Below are 16,091 nucleotides of genomic sequence, written 5' to 3'. Positions count from 1 at the left end.
ATGTGGGCAGATTCCCATTTTGGCTGTTACAAATAATCCTCCTATGCACATTTGTGTCCAGGTTTTGGTGTGAGCAAAAGTTTTCATTTCTCTAGATGGAATTTGTGTCATTATCACCTGGCAAATGTAGAAGTCTGGGTGCACCACTTTAGCCTTTGCTGGTGGAGCTGGGGAGGTGTCAAGGTTAATTCTGTGGTGTTTGCCGGAAACAGAGCAGGTATTGTGTCAGTGTTTTCTATCTTTTTAGGTTGTTTCTTTCCTGGTCCTCAGCTAGAATGAGCAGGCTTTTATTGTTGCTGTTGTTTGTGCTCTTTGGCCTCTTTGGGTTTCTGGCTTCTTTAACTCCAAGTCTAAAACCCTGGGAACTCACTGCCTTGCCGTTCGTTCTCTGTGTCCCAAGATGCTTAATTGGTTTTTCTACCTTCCTAAGGCTTCTTATGTTTGGTTCATATATAATATCCAAAGTTTTTATACTTGGACTTAGTGGAATAAATAGAAAAATAGGTCTGGTTTATCTTCTTGGAAATAGAAGTGTCTGACAGGCTTTTAAATGTGAATTAATGTCTTCTATAAAATCTGCAGACACTAATATTATCATTTCCATCAACTTCACTAATTCATTCCCCTATCAAGGCATGCTAAAGATATAAGTGTAACTTTTTTAACATCAAGAAATACCATGTTTCCAAAGCCTCACAAAATCTTAACTATATAACCAACTTATTCGTGCTCCATTTGCTGCAACTTTAAAGTTTGTATTTAAATGGAGCTTTGATGGGATAGCTAATTTACTTTGAAGGAAATTCTTTAGTAGTAAAATTTGTAAGTCCAGTGAAGTCAAGGTCCTTGTAAATTGAACCTATTTACTTGTAAAGTGTGAGGAATGCACCTTTTAAAGCACATACTATTGAGTTTCTCTTTTAGGAAACTCTCTTTAATTAGATAATAGTTGCAGGCTGTCAGAACTAAAATTAACATAATAAAAGATATTTACTTCAAACCTTGCTTCCTCTGCCCTTATTTAAAACTATGTGTAAAGTTGGAAGATACCTTTTTTAGGCATGCATGTTAAGATAATAATTAAATGTTGATAGTCTAGTCACTAAAAATTTGCAACCATTTAAGAACTGCATCAGCTTTTAAAAATAATACACAATAAAGGCTAGAAGAAAAAATACAAAGAGTAATTAAGAATAAAGCCTTAGAGAACAACCTCCAAAGTAATGCCTACATTTAGTACTGTTAATGAAAAATAGGAAGCATATATTTAGAAATGAATTTTGCTTAATTGAAAAACCATAGTCCTATTTATTTTTGATGCCTATATTGCAACACTTTCTTATCTAAAAGAAAAACTAATTTAGAAATTCAAATGGATATTCCCCATCATCTAAATACCATTTTTCTAATATTCAATAGCTATTTGCTATGCAGTTACTGGTGGCATGTTCTGAGAATCTATAAAACACCACTTGAAATTCAAACATTATTCTTACTTTCAACACTGTCCAAAAGAAGTCCATATATTAGCTAATTTAAAAGCCAGTCAGAAAGCATTATATCTAGAGAGCACTGCACACAGATGATTCATATATCCATGTTTATTCATTTATTTAACATTTACTTACCGACCTCTTAGGCAGTAGGCTTTGCTAGACGCTAAAATGCCACATAACTAATAACTCTTATCCCTGAAGAACTCATGCTACAAAATGCAAAGAATCTAGATAACATAATCTAGAAGTGCAACTTCAATTTGTAGAAATAAAACTTAGTACTGGCTGATGTGGCTCAGTGAACTGAATGCTGACCTGAGAGCCAAAGGGTTGCTGGTTCAGTTCCCTATCTGGGCACATGCCTGGGTTGTGGGCCAGGTCCCCAGTAGGGAGTGTGTGAGAGGCAACCATACATTGAGGTTTCTCTCCCTCTCTTTCTCCTTCCCTTCCCCTCTCTCTAAAAAATAAGTAAATAAATAAATAAATAAGTCTTTAAAAAAAGAAACAAAACTTAATACCTCTATGTGAGTCTACTGTTCAAATTGTTTGCCTGAAGGAAATAGACAATTACAGTGTCTTTATCTTACTTTGCTGTGTCAGTGTAGCCAAAATTCGGTAACTGACACTGAATGCTCCTAAGAGCAAGGTAACCGAAAGTGCTGTGTAGTGCCCTAGCGCTGTGGTCTGCATTCCACTAGTGAGTCTGCTGCAGAACACAGAAACAGGACAATACACCTAGAGTAGATCTTCCTGACAAGCCAATTTCACTTTAATGTTGAAGGGGAAAAGTTATATAATAGTACTCATAACTAATTTTAGTGTTATGTTTACATTAAAATTCACATAATATTAGGCAAATTTCATGTAAATTTTTAAGATGAAAAATAAGACTTCAAAAAATCTGCATTTGTGTAATAAAGGATTTACCTTCTGCAGATTCCTAGGAAATCACCTTTCAATGGAAGAGTTTGCATAGGGCACCCCTACATTATTTTTTCCTGTTATGATGAATTCATTAAAATTGAAACCATCAGAAAATATGGTCTGCAATGCTTTTTAATCTCTAGAATCCAATATATTTCTTATTCTCCCCATTTCTCCCACCCCCTCCTCCAAAGTACATTATCAAACCTGCTCTTGAGTTTTAACAGAAATCTAAACAAGTTATGATACACTTAAATAAAATAGTTTATATATGTGTCACCCTCCTTGATATGACCTGCTTTACTCACTTTGCTCCTTATTTAATCCAAAGCTTCTGGATTTCATTGCTGGATGTTTTCCATAGCCATCAAAGTCTGTATGTTTGCAGTAACATTTCTGCAAAATTGCAGGACTTTAATAAGGAGTAAGGCCAATGCCAATTGTAAGTTTTGTTTGCCAGGCAATATTAATCCCAGGTCACATGTGAGCTAAACTGTATAAGAAGACAGCACATGGAAGGAAATTATAAATCTTCATGTATTTGGGGGGGAGGTGAGGGGAATAAATGTTTTATTTATTTGCATTTACATTTATAAACCAACCAGCCAAACCGGTATTATCATGATACAGCAAAATACAAAACATCTTTTACAAATACTCTGAGTATTAAACAAATTAGGGGTTGTGGTAAAACAGCAAAGGGCACAGGGAATCAGTGAAGCATGTTGCAACCATTCACCTGAACTGAGGTTTTTAACAAACTTCCCAACCCCAGAAGACACAAATAATCTTGTATCACACATCTTTGTGCTCTTACTTTCTATAATTAAGGTTGAGATTCTACACCCTAGAGTAATTCAGAATAGTATTATATTTAATTTCTTATAGCCAGAGACGTACGTCTACAGCAGCAAGGCTACAGAAATCCTGATTAGACTCATCATACTTCACCCCCACCCCTCCAGGTTGGCATAATAGGCATCACGAAAAGCAGTTTATCAAAGCAGAGACACACAGAAAAATCTTTGGAGAAAAAATCTTATGAGAAATATAGCCACTGCCCAAATTGAGATTGAATAATACGCCCACCATCATAATGAAAGTTCATGGCTACATGTTCATGGAGTGGGCCTGCATGTTCATGGAATAATTTGAGAACAAATCCATGATTTGCTGAGTACTGTCATACAGAGGGGTTTGCAGTTCTGCATCACGGCTTTCCCCAGCGGTTTCCAAAGTGGCCTCTAAATCACAGATGGGAGTTGTGGGAACTGGATCTGAGGCTGCAGGGGTTCCTCTCCATAACTATAGAACTGATTGTCCCAGGCCTGGTTGTTCCAGGACTGGTTATTCCAGGCTTGAGGACAACAGGTCTGACTATCGCAGGAATGGAGGTTCCAAGATGGACTGTCCCAGGAATGGTTGCTCTAGGATGGGTCACTGCAGGTCTGGCTGCTCCACGCTGAAAGGTTTCCAGCAGCATTCACCAGACATCCCCGGCGATGACAGGAAGTGAGGCCCAGGCACTCTGCAGTTGTGGAGCTCATCTGAGTTACACAGCTGCTTTTTTTTTGGCCAGTTCTATTTCTGCCACCTCTTACATTTCATTCTCTGGTTGAATCTGTCTATAGCTAAGGTTCAGGATGTTGGAAAGTTCTTGCATCTGCTAGGGGTGAGATATTTCTGTCTCTGAAATCACTCATTGAGTACACAGAGCCTGGTCTATGAGAAGACAGTTCTGATCATCTGTTTCATAACCTGGCTTTTTTCCTCCTTCACTGTGCTGTCCTCTACAGAAGTGTGCAGTGTTACGTTGAGACTGGTGGGAGAATCAGGGTTATTCTGACTAAACAGGTCCACGGAAGAAGGAAGAAGAGAGACAGTCTCCATGTGGAGTGTCTCAGCAGATGACATTTGCAAGGATGCATGGTTTTCTTTGGGATCACAAATCTCAGGCACTGGTGAAGTTTCCCTAGACTGGATGGTTTGAGGCAGGCCAGGCTTTGGGGAGAAGCAGAATCCACACTCATGTTGCTGAGTTGAGGGAAAGAGAAAAACACCCCAAGAGCTAGATGGTAAGATAGAAGAGCTTACAGAAATACGAAGATCTCCAGATACAAAGATATCAAAAACACAGGATGAAGTGAATCACCTTGGCAGTAACAGCAGCCAACCAGCCCAATCTAGAAAAAAGTCTAAATCTATATGTTAACATCATCCTCAAGTCTGTCATAAAGGGAAAAGAAAAACAACAGAAACTGGCTACGGTAAGACCACCAATGCTGATAATGCAAACTGCAGGCATTAATAAATCATTTCTTAAAATAGATCTATGGCCAAGTTTTAGAGCATACATCTTCGAAGAATACAACTTCCACAGAATTACTACTTTTCACAAGTATTATCAAGGGATTATCTAAAGGGTCTTTAGAATATAAAAATAATGTCCTATATTCCATTATTTTATAAAACTAAACGGGTATCATTATGTTGAAGGTAGTGAAAACATGAACTGTAGGATAAATCTTCCATAGGTGAATCATGACTTAATATGGGGTAAGGACACTATTTTAAAGTCATATTGATAATAATTATAATACTTATATATAATTTAAATATAGTGATTATATATAAATATATGCTAAATATCTGTATAGATAGTACTCATAAGTACTTTTATTACTTAACCAGTACTTACAATCTATATTTTATCATAATATCTCATGTGCTTTTTTTATTATATGCAAATATGAGAGGCAAGAAAGCACTTCCTTTTCTGTTCTTTTGAGGTGCCCTTTTCCTCAGCCATAGCTTAAGCAATAACTCACAGAGATGTCACACCATGTGGTACCTTCAGCCTAGATCTCACTTCTGAAATCCAGACTCACACTCCCACTTGTCTACTCTACACCCTTGGGTTCTTTGAAGTTCCCTAAAACTCAATATATCAGAATCAAATTCCAGCTGTCTGGCTAGCCGCCCTACCACATTCTCAAACTATACCAGTGAATGGTAAAACCTTCCATCCCATCCCCAAAGCAAAAATATCAAAATCATTTTAAGCACCCACATTCTCTCCATTATCTCCCATGCCAAGGCCATCACCAAGTCCTGTTATTCTTACTTTCTAAATATATCCTGTATCCATCTACTTCTGGGAATGTTCACTGATAATCACTGGCCTAAGCTACCTAATTACCAATTACCTTCCAGTTGCTCCAGTTGTATCCACTCTTGCCAGCCACCTTCCCTTCCTTGCTTCTCCAACATGGTAGTCAGAATGCGATCTAATTATTCATGGCCCTGTTTAGAATACAGCAATGATTGCCCTTTGTTCTTAGGATAATGAGCAAAATTCTGCCCAAGGACTGCGAGGCAACTCTGTCCCCGGCCTCACCTCCACTCGACAACCCTCCGATCACTGCACGCCAGCCGCACTGGCCTTCCTCAGCTCCCCAGACGCACAGTGCCGCAGACCATCAGAGAGCCGTGATGCCTCTTCTCCACCTGGGACACTCTCCCACCTCCTTCTCTCGTTAAACACTCAGCTTCCTTCAGCTTCTCAGGGCAATTGCGACTTCTTCAGCTAACCTTCTTTAATGCTCCTTTATTATGCAGTTTAACATTGATGAACATAATTCTTTGATGAACATCTGTCTCCTTGAGGACAGGGTATACCTGATTTTGCTCCCATTGCATGCCTCACCCCTCCTAGAACAGCTGGTACCTAATGGGCACTCAGGGTATCTGTCGAAAACATGAAGAAAGGTAGGACTGAAGTGAATAACTAAGGAACGCTACTTTACATTTTATATATTCTATACTTAGTTTCCATAAACTCATATAGCAAATGAAGAAACTGAAGTTCAGAAAAGTTAAAGGACCTTGCTTAACGTCACACAGTTAATAGGAGATTTGCAAGGGTTTACACCTAAGTCTCCTTACCCCATGTTCAGAATGCCGATATGGTGGGCATTTCTGTTTCAAAGTGCCCTGCATCCATCTACCTTGTTCTGCTAGTGATACCTCTAGTTTCTCTTGGAATGGGCCCTCTTCTCTCCATGTGGTTTTGGTAAGGCTAAACTAACTCTTCATAAAGGAAGGAAGAAAGAGGCTTTAAAACAAATATCACTATAAATAATATAGTTTATGTGTAATGTGATTATACATAAAGTTATGTTTGCATAAAATGCTATTTAACATGATAATCATCGAAAATTAATGTTGATTATTTCAGAGTATGATATAAGGTGATTTTTTAGAAATACACACCCTTTTAAGTTTTGTTTGACTTTCTAAAAATGTAGATATGCTATTTATATAACCAGAGTAAAACAAATAAGAGAAATTTGGAGGGTAAAATAATTGGGAGATGCCGAGTACTTACCGGTTCTAGTTTGAATGGAAAAGCCCACACAATAGCTGAGACACCACTGCTGCTGCCCAAATTTTACTTCGCAGGCGCAGCACCCCTCCCTCCCTTTCCAGTTGTCACTCTGCCAAGATACACATGCATTGAACCAAAAGTCAATGTTTTTCATACAAGTTTTGGAAAACTAATGTATCTTGTCATCCTCAATCCCTTAATCATTTTTATTGTTATTCTGTGGATTTTTAAGTATGTCCTTACTCCTGTGTTTTCAACTACAACCAGTAATTATTTATGAAAAAGTATAGACATTAAAAAGTCTTGAGTGTAGACAGGACCAAATAGACCTGGAGAAAAAACAAATGACTTTGGAAATGAGCCAAGTTAATTCTGATACATGCTGTCATGCAGATTAATTCATACTAATGATGATGAATCTCTAAGTACATAAAAATAAACTGGACATTTACTTTACAGAAATAATGATTAAAATACTAGAAACTCCTTAATGTGTGAACATGGCAAGAATTGCTTTTTACCTTAACGATATCCAGTTCCTAGCATAATACCAGACATTGTTATAGTAAACATTTAACAAACGCTTGTTGACCAAATGGACGGAAGTTGTTAGTAAGTGTTAAAAAAAACCTGAAGATTATTAACAATTTCATTATGCATAGCTTTGTATAGTGACCTTCAAAATATTCCAAGTAAAAAGTAATTATTGTTCAGATATTAACAAAAGAGAGACTTCCATTTCTGGCCAAGATGGTACCCAAGGAATCACATTTACTCTTCTACTTTTTTATACAAAGAAGTTATAAAAGAAAACAGTTTTTAAACACTGGCCTATAGGCAGTGTAAAACTATGATCCCTAAAAGAGAGGATACAAATGATGTGAACCTTATTTTTGTACCAGGTAACTACCTGGAAATGTTCCCAGGATTGAGAGCAGGGAAAGGGAATGTACCTAGAGCTCTGTGGTCTTCCTGAGTTGACAAGATGTAATTCAGGTCCACAGAGGCCAAGGAGACTAGAGTTCTTAGGCCCAACTACCAAAGGGGAGACAGACACAACAAGAGAGAGCCCCAGAGACCTACAGAGTTTCCCTCAGCCCCATGCTGGGAAAAGAACCACTGGAAAACGACAGGCAGAACAATCCTTGCAACTCACACCGACTAGAATAGTTTCTCTCCAGCAGCCATAGAGGGAAAACCTCATAACTTACAGAGTGCAGAGTACAATGCTCAGCTATTAAAAACTGCCTTAGTAATGGGGGAATAATCAGTTCTAAATTAAGGACTTCTCTGAATCTGCCAGACAAAGCTTAAAAGCAATCCTTGAAAACATCAAACTCTTTCCAAGTAACTTAACCATATGTCACAAATCAAAATTCAAGAACATTAGCATTAGAACATGTACACAGATACACACAAACACACATGCATATCCAGTGCCCATTAAGGTGAGATCTAGAATGTCTGGAATCCTACATACAATTAAAGGCAAGCAAAGAAGCAGGGTTATATTTCTAGGAGTGAGGAGAAAAATTCATTAATATTGAAACAGTTCCAGAAATGACACAGCTGATGGAATGTGTAGACAAGAGTATCGTGAGAGTTCTGAATTATTATAATTTCATTTCACCCTTAGACAACACTTGTTTGAACCGCAAGGGTTCACTTATACCAGGATTTTTGTTGTACAATGAATACAGTTGGCCCCTCCTATCTGCAGGTTTTGCATCTGTGGATTCAACAAACCACAGGTCAAAAACAGTACTTTTTCATCCCCAACTGAAGATATCCAATCTCAGACTTGAAAATACTGTTTTCTATCCCTCATTGGTTGAGTCTGTGGATGCGAAGGGCCAACTGTAGTTAAGTTTGGGGACGTCAAAAGTTATATGTGGATTTTCAACTGTGCCACGGTGGGTGCCCCTCCCCCTCTTAGATGCTCAAGGGTGAGCTGTATATTTCATGTGTTCTAGAAGCTACAGGAAAACATAAGCATATTAAAGAGAAAAATAGAAGATATAAAAAGAGCTAAATTGAATTTCCATTGAGAAAAAATCCATTGCCTAAGGAGAAAAACATAAGAAAATTATCTTATGAACTTGCTGGTCATAAATATGGAGGTTTTGTCATTTAACATAAAATGTCCTTAAAGTAATTGACCCAAAGTATGGTGGTAAGGACAGATTTTCCATTTCTGCTCTCTACCTTTTATCCTACTACCCTAATCTCCCTTTTCCTTTTTCTTTTCTTTTTCTTTTTCTTTTTCTTGCCTCATAAACCCCTTGAAGACTCCTCTGGGCAAAGAGCAGGGTCTTGGTGGGTCAGCGGTGAGGGACTGGTGCTGCTCACACAGCCCGTGCGGTGATTGTATCACAGGTTTTCTTGGTCACTGTTCACTGTTCTGCCCTCTCCTTCCTGGAAAGTCTCTACTCCCCAGCTTCCCCGTGCAAAACAGCATAATGGCTTCCAAGGAAAACGATTTGTGGGAGAAGGGGACACAACACATCAAATTACTGTTTTCAAAATATTCTCTTAGTCATGTAATAATTTGATTACAAAGAACGTTCATAACCAATTCTTTAACAGAGAGCTGCACCAGAACAACGTTCTGTAAACCATTCACACTGGAGACTACCACCCACTATGGAGCTCTGTGCAGAATGCTCTCGTTTTTCTACTGATTGTATACAAAATGTGTCATCCGGGAAATATCCTGTTGTAGATTATCACTAGCTATAACCAGGCCTCTGTTAGTTGTTAAGGAATGGGATTAAGTAACATTTTGTTTATTTACATATGAAAATACTTTTTTCCTTGCCAAATAAATTATGTTTTAATTGGTTTGATTTCAAGTTCATGCTCTCGACATTGATTTTTCCTTTGCTAAAAGAAGTAACTTCCTCCAAAGTTCACATGTTGTTTTAAGAAATAACAGAAGATAACTCTAGAGGATTCTGCCCTTAATATATTATCTTTACGGGATATTGACTTCCATTTTACTTTTAAGGATTTTTAAGCATTTCACGTCCAATCCAACATTGTCGTATTGAAATATGTCTAAGAGAAAAACAAATATATTGTTGAGTGATTTGTGTTGTATGATAGATACATTTATAGAAAGACTTTTGAAGAATGAGCTAGTTTGACGCACTTTGGCACCAGCAATTGAGCTTTGACTGTAATGGATGAGTTTGTGAGTTTTAGAACTGTTTCACACGGACAAGACAAATATTTTCTTTCATTTTATAGCTAAACAAAAACAACACAGAGTGTTTCTTTATCTCTTATAAATCAGTGATACAAATTAAAAGTAGAATTTGGCCTAAGAATTTCAAAATGGTTACTATGAGCCACCAAACAATCATTGCTTCTTAAAATGATTTGTAAATGAGTGCTTTTATGGCTAAACCCCATTGACTAAAGACCACAAGATATTAAAAACGACTGATAATTGACCTCTGTTTTACTCAGGCAAACTACATTCTTCAGACTTAACTATTCATCTAAATCATGAAAATGACCATAAAATACACCTAAATTACCAAAAAATAAAGTTTGATGGTTCTTTTAAGCAAAGTGTGTCCAACAATACTGATTTTCAAATAAGTTAAATTCAACTAACATTTATAGGGCATTCAATAAGTGCAAAGCATTATACAAATCTAGAGGAGACACAGAGATGACAAAATATATTTCCTGCCACTGGGATGCTACAATATATCAAGACACAGAAATTTTCTTTAAAAGATTTTATTGATTTACTTTTTTTAAGATTTTTTTTAATTTATTTATTTTTAGGGAGGGAAGGGAGGGAGATGAGAGAGAAAGAGAGAGAGAGAGAAACATCAATGTGTGGTTGCTGGGGGTTATGGCCTGCAACCCAGGCATGTACCCTGGCTGGGAATCGAACATGGGACACTTTGGTTCCCAGCCCACGCTCAATCCACTGAGCTACACCAGCCAGGGCAGAAATTATCTTTACAAGGCAGAAATAATGAGCTTATGTAATAAAAATATGTACTGACAATACTACATGCATGAGCTACTTTGATGGATGTTTTTTAAATAAATTAATATATTTGATCTTTCCACAGTCCTATGAAATAAACGCTCGATATTTCTGCTTTACTAATGGGGACACTGAAGCTTAAAATTAAGACCAAAGATCAGAAAAGTCAGAGGCAGGATTTGAACTAAGGCAGAGAATTTGTAGAGATATAAGCAAACTTCTGCAGGTAGCCACATGCTAAAAGAAGAAAAGAATGGATGTGAAATTTAATTATAGAGATTTGAGTTTATATTCTGGCTCTGGTTTTCACTAGCCGTATAAACAGAGTAAATGCTCAAACTTTTCTGAGGTGTATTGTCTGTAATTCTAAAGTGGTGATTTTATTAGCTATTGCTTAAGGCTATTATAGGGGTTATATAGTTAATATTTATGACAAATCCAGTAGAGCATATTGTATTTGGCTCCTCCCTCAAATATTATATTTATTTCTAATTTATAGTGGTTATATTAGGAATAACAGTAACACCAAAATAACAGTAGCTCAAACAGTCAGGTTAATTTTTCTCTCGTAAAAGAAGACCAGGATTAGAAAGTCCAGGACTGCTGTGGCAGGTTCATGAAGCCACTGTGAACCTATCTTAAAAGATAGAAGACTTTCTATCTTTCTGCTGTATTATTTTTGGTGTATTAATTCCACACTTAAGGTGACCTCATGATCCCGAATGTATTCTGGAGTTCCAACCTTCTCACCCACATTCCAGGTAGCGGAAAGAAGAATAGGAGAAAGCAACAAAGTCTACCTCTAAGGTCCCTTTAAAGGGTCTTCCTGGAAGGTTGTCACAAAATATTTACTCTCACACATCTAAACTGGGTGGGTACAGCATCCCCAAGCTACCTGAGAATTGTCATTATTATTTGAAATGGCCCTACAGAGAGCTAAACATTGGCATTCTGTTAGTAGGAAAGGAGAGGAGTCACTCTCTGTCATGACTCTGATGACAACACATTAAATGAAAATAATTTAGAAGACTGAGGAAAGAAAGCCTAAATCTAATTCTTACCTCCTGATGTGAGAACACACTAACACACCCTCATGCAAAGGAAGAGAATGCTCTCTTCTGTAAGCATGGAGACACAGAAAGGCACAGAGTCCGACAATGACCTTTGCGTAAATAATTACACAGCCCCCAAAGATGGCATCGAAGACAAGAATTTCCTCAGAGAATGCGATAGCTGGCATTCCCACAACCTCAACTGAGCAAATGAGGTGCCATCAGTTAGTCTTGGAGTAAAATTTGTAAGCAACTGACCAGAAAAAAAAAAAAAAAGAATGAGAGTGAGGCAGTATGATTTCAGTGGCCAACTCAGGTAGAATGCAACACGAAAAGGGTAAATCGTGCCTTCTATTTGCTGTAACTAACTCTTTTGACAATTGCCCCTGTTTGATCTAGGCTTTGGGAAAGGAAGTGGTAATTCCCAGGAATTGCCATGCAAAGTTCCCAATTTAAGGCCACTTGAGAGGTAATTCCAGGAAGGTACAGCAGGAGGAGCCCGTGGGACAGGGAGGCCTGCTTGCAAGTCTCAGCCTGTAATCAATTACCCTCCCCATTTCACCAGCTTTTAGCTTTTGCAGCTGTCCTGACCATTGGAAGGAAGTAGGGTGGTCTCTACCCAAAGGGTTCTAAAAAGCCCCGGAATTCTGCTCACAGAACTGGATTCATGTCCCATCTCCAAGACAGGCCAGCCTGCAAACTTTGACACAGTTGCTCAGTTTAAGCCTTGATCTACCCATCTATAAAGCGGGGTTGGTAATATTAATCATACCTACCTCATGGAGTTATTTTGCTAATTAAGAACTTGGTAGAGTACTTCATACTTAGTAAACAGGCAAACAGCTATTAGCTATTCTGCCCTTTGGAGTCATATTCATGTATGGTGGAACCCATTTAATAGCTAAATAACTAAAAATCTTCTAAGTCTCAAATTCTTGAGTCTCTGGCACCTAGAAAATTTGAAAGAAAATGTAATGATATTTGTGATAATTGCTGTATTTACTATTTAAATTTTATATACAAGTTCTCAAATAATGTAGTTTTTTAAATAATGTTAATGAGGAAAAAGAATCGATTCCCTTTTGGGGCCATGGTCTCTGTGGAGTTTGCATGTCCTCCCCACATCTGTGGGTTGTCTCCAGGCCCTCTGGTTTTCTCCCACAGCCCAAAGATGTGCATGTGAGGTTAGCTGGAGGGTCCCCCTTGTTCCAGGCTGAGGGAGTGTGGTTGTGTGCCTGACTGGCCCTGAGGTGGGGGGTGCCCTGCTCAGGCTGGCCCCTGCCTTCCTCCCAGAGCCATTGGGAGGCTCTCGCCATGCTCCACCTGTCACTGGGAAAATCGAGTTGGAAAATAACTACCTCACGTGTTTTTATTAATTTTTCTTAAATTTATAGATAGCTCACATTTATTTCAATGTTTAATATTAAAAGCATTTGGGGTCTTTATTTAGAAGTGTGTGATGTTTTTGTGATCAGGAATATTCCATAGGGACTTAACTCATATCAATTGGCATATATATGTGTGTGTGTGAGTGTGTGTATAAATAACAAGTCTTCTCAATTTGAGTTCTGAAAATTTTCTCTTACAATTTATTTAACTGCAAGTGTACTTTATTATAATATCCTAATGAAGTAGTTTGCTATATTTCCTCCTCTCTTTATACCCTCTCAAAGTGAGGATGTAATGAAATATATTATTGCGAGGTCAGATATGCATTTGACTTTGGCAAAAACCAGTTTAATATTGTATCACTGCACCTTAGATCTGGCACAAACTTCTCTCTTTAAGTGACAATGCAGAATATTAAAATAAGCCTGAACCTGTAAAGCTTATGTTTTGACTCCACTAGAATGTGCAAAACTCATTGTATTTAAGCTGCAGTCTCAAATGGGATCATCTTTTATCTGCCAAATTTTAAAGTCTCCAGGCTTCTGAGTTCCAGAAATGAATTCACTGACATAAATATTTGGAAAGTGGGTAAATACATGTTCCCAAAAAGGGAATAAATCTACCACAGGAAAATTAGCCAGGAAGGGAGAAAGATTACCCTCACAATAAGCACAGTTGGGCCTACACACAGTGCATTAGTCAATGATGTATTTAGTGCATTCTGATAGCCAGAACAGGTACAGTTAGGCCAGGACTCCACATGCAAGAGTGTAAAGCAACTGTTTTAAGGGCTGATTGTTGTTGGCTATTGATTCTCCTGCTTTTGTGTTTCATGTGGGCAAAATGCCAACCATTTCAAGGCCAATGGAATTTTTATGATAAAAATCCAGAATTATTTGGCTGATGAAATATAAATTCAGAAATTGGTAATTTACTTTAATATCAGTGGAAGTCTACTATATTTAGAATTGGAGTTTCAAGAAAGGTCTCTTTCTGTGCACTACCATATTTTTAGGACTATAAGATGCACCTAGGTTTTAGAGGAGGAAAATAGGAAAAAAACATTTTGAAGCAAAAAAATGTGGTAAAATATTTAATAACCTGTGACTCTGCTCCACCGCCACCCCCCCCACACACACACACACAGTGAGCCAGGTAAGCTACATTTGAACTATAAGACACACCCCCCTTTTCCTCCCAACTTAGACGGGGGAAAGTGTGTCTTATAGTTTGAAAAATACAGAAAGTCTGAAAACCAGAAGCCAACAGACGATAAGTGAGATCTTCTAACAGTGCTTTCTTTCTACAATTTTAGGTCAAATCCACATCAATAGGTATTGTTCCAAAGCTTCAGTTCCAAAATGAAATGAGCTAGAATTATTTGGATGCAAATCATATTCATCTCCCATAGATCTCTTCAACCTCTTATTAAATAGACACTTGGAACATAAGCAGTGCAAATGGAACCCAATCACTTGGGAATATCACTCACTGATTATGGATTTTTCCCACACCCCAAACAACTACTCCCATCCTTTCCCTAAAGAAGGTTTTTATCAAGCATAGGTGACTGTCAGAAGAAGTTATTTAATAATAGTCTATTCATATATTTTCCAAAAAAAAATCACTATTAGAATGTTTTATAAAACAGCCTAAATATTTACACAAATAAATGCAACATTTTTGGTATACTAGAAAAAACATTGGGTTTGAACTAAGAAAATTGTTGTTCAAATTTTGCCTCTGATTCTCAGGACTGTAAACTTGGACTTTAATTCCAGTTCTTTGTTCATCAGTTTATTCACTGAATGCCCAATATGTTCCAATTACTATTCTAAGCTTAGTTGTACAGAGGAGAAATAGACAGAACTTCCTGCTCCTTTGGACTTTATAATTTAAGGTCCAAGATGAGAAAAACATTTAAGAACTATAATATCATGTAGTGGTAAATGTCATGAGTAAGAATATAGCAGCGTAAAGAGTCATGTTGTAGTGGGTGGCATTTTTGACAGGCAGGTAAAGAAAGGCTTTTCTGGGACTGAAATGAGGAGAAAACGGGAATGTCTAGGGGAAGAATATTCTAGGCACTCCAGGAACAGGAAATAGTAGAACATGCACTCATGTTTAGGGACAGGCAGGAAGTCCTGTCTAGCTGAGGTAGAGTAAGTGAGAGGTGTTGGCAGGAGAATGGAGGGTGGGCCTAGTGTCAAAGCAAGTGGGTCTCAGAGTCTAAGAACTGAGATTTCATTCCAAATGTGTTGAGAAGCCATTGGAGTGACCTGAGTGAGTGGCATTCCTGAAGGATCACTTTAGGAAGGATCACTTCACTATGTAAAGAACAGATTTTTAAGGTCGATATGGAAACCGAGGGACAGGGGTTTATAAAACAAAAGATGTGAAAATACTGTGCACACTTCACGTCAATGCTCACGCTTGTTAGAGCTGAGAGGGAAGAGTAAGCTGAAGCAGTGAATGGTTTCCTCGTCCATGAATTCAGCTGTCCTCAAGCACTTGTCTGTCTGCTTGTGATGCTGTCACAGAACCTTTCAAATCTTGGGCCTTGGCTGCTGTCCCAGAAAGGTGTTCAATGCCCCCAAAGGCCGATTTTGTAATCCTGGCCACGCACTGCCCTGTCTCTACTAGGAGACCGCTGTTCTAAAGGATTTTTCTTAAATGAGTGTCATCCCTGGAAAACCTGCACCCTGCTCCTCCCTGGGCTTTATCTTCTGACCAGTCAAAACTTGCTTTCCCAACAGGCAAGTGCAGCATACGGTACAGCCCAAAATTATTAGCTTTGTTAAGACAAAATGATGTTGAGGATACTGCACAATACT

The 16,091-nt window shown here is 38.0% G+C and overlaps 1 pseudogene; it reads right to left on the bottom strand.

Moving 5' to 3' along the window:
• Nucleotides 1-3,530: 3,530 nt before the first annotated feature.
• On the bottom strand, nt 3,531-4,450 carry LOC123818720 (annotated as a pseudogene).
• Nucleotides 4,451-16,091: the final 11,641 nt, after the last annotated feature.

Source organism: Phyllostomus hastatus, unplaced genomic scaffold (genome assembly GCF_019186645.2).
Source record: "Phyllostomus hastatus isolate PE091 unplaced genomic scaffold, TTU_PhHast_1.1 phas_contig_29, whole genome shotgun sequence".
NCBI lineage: Eukaryota > Metazoa > Chordata > Mammalia > Chiroptera > Phyllostomidae > Phyllostomus > Phyllostomus hastatus.
This window is presented reverse-complemented; position numbering and strand designations above follow the sequence as displayed.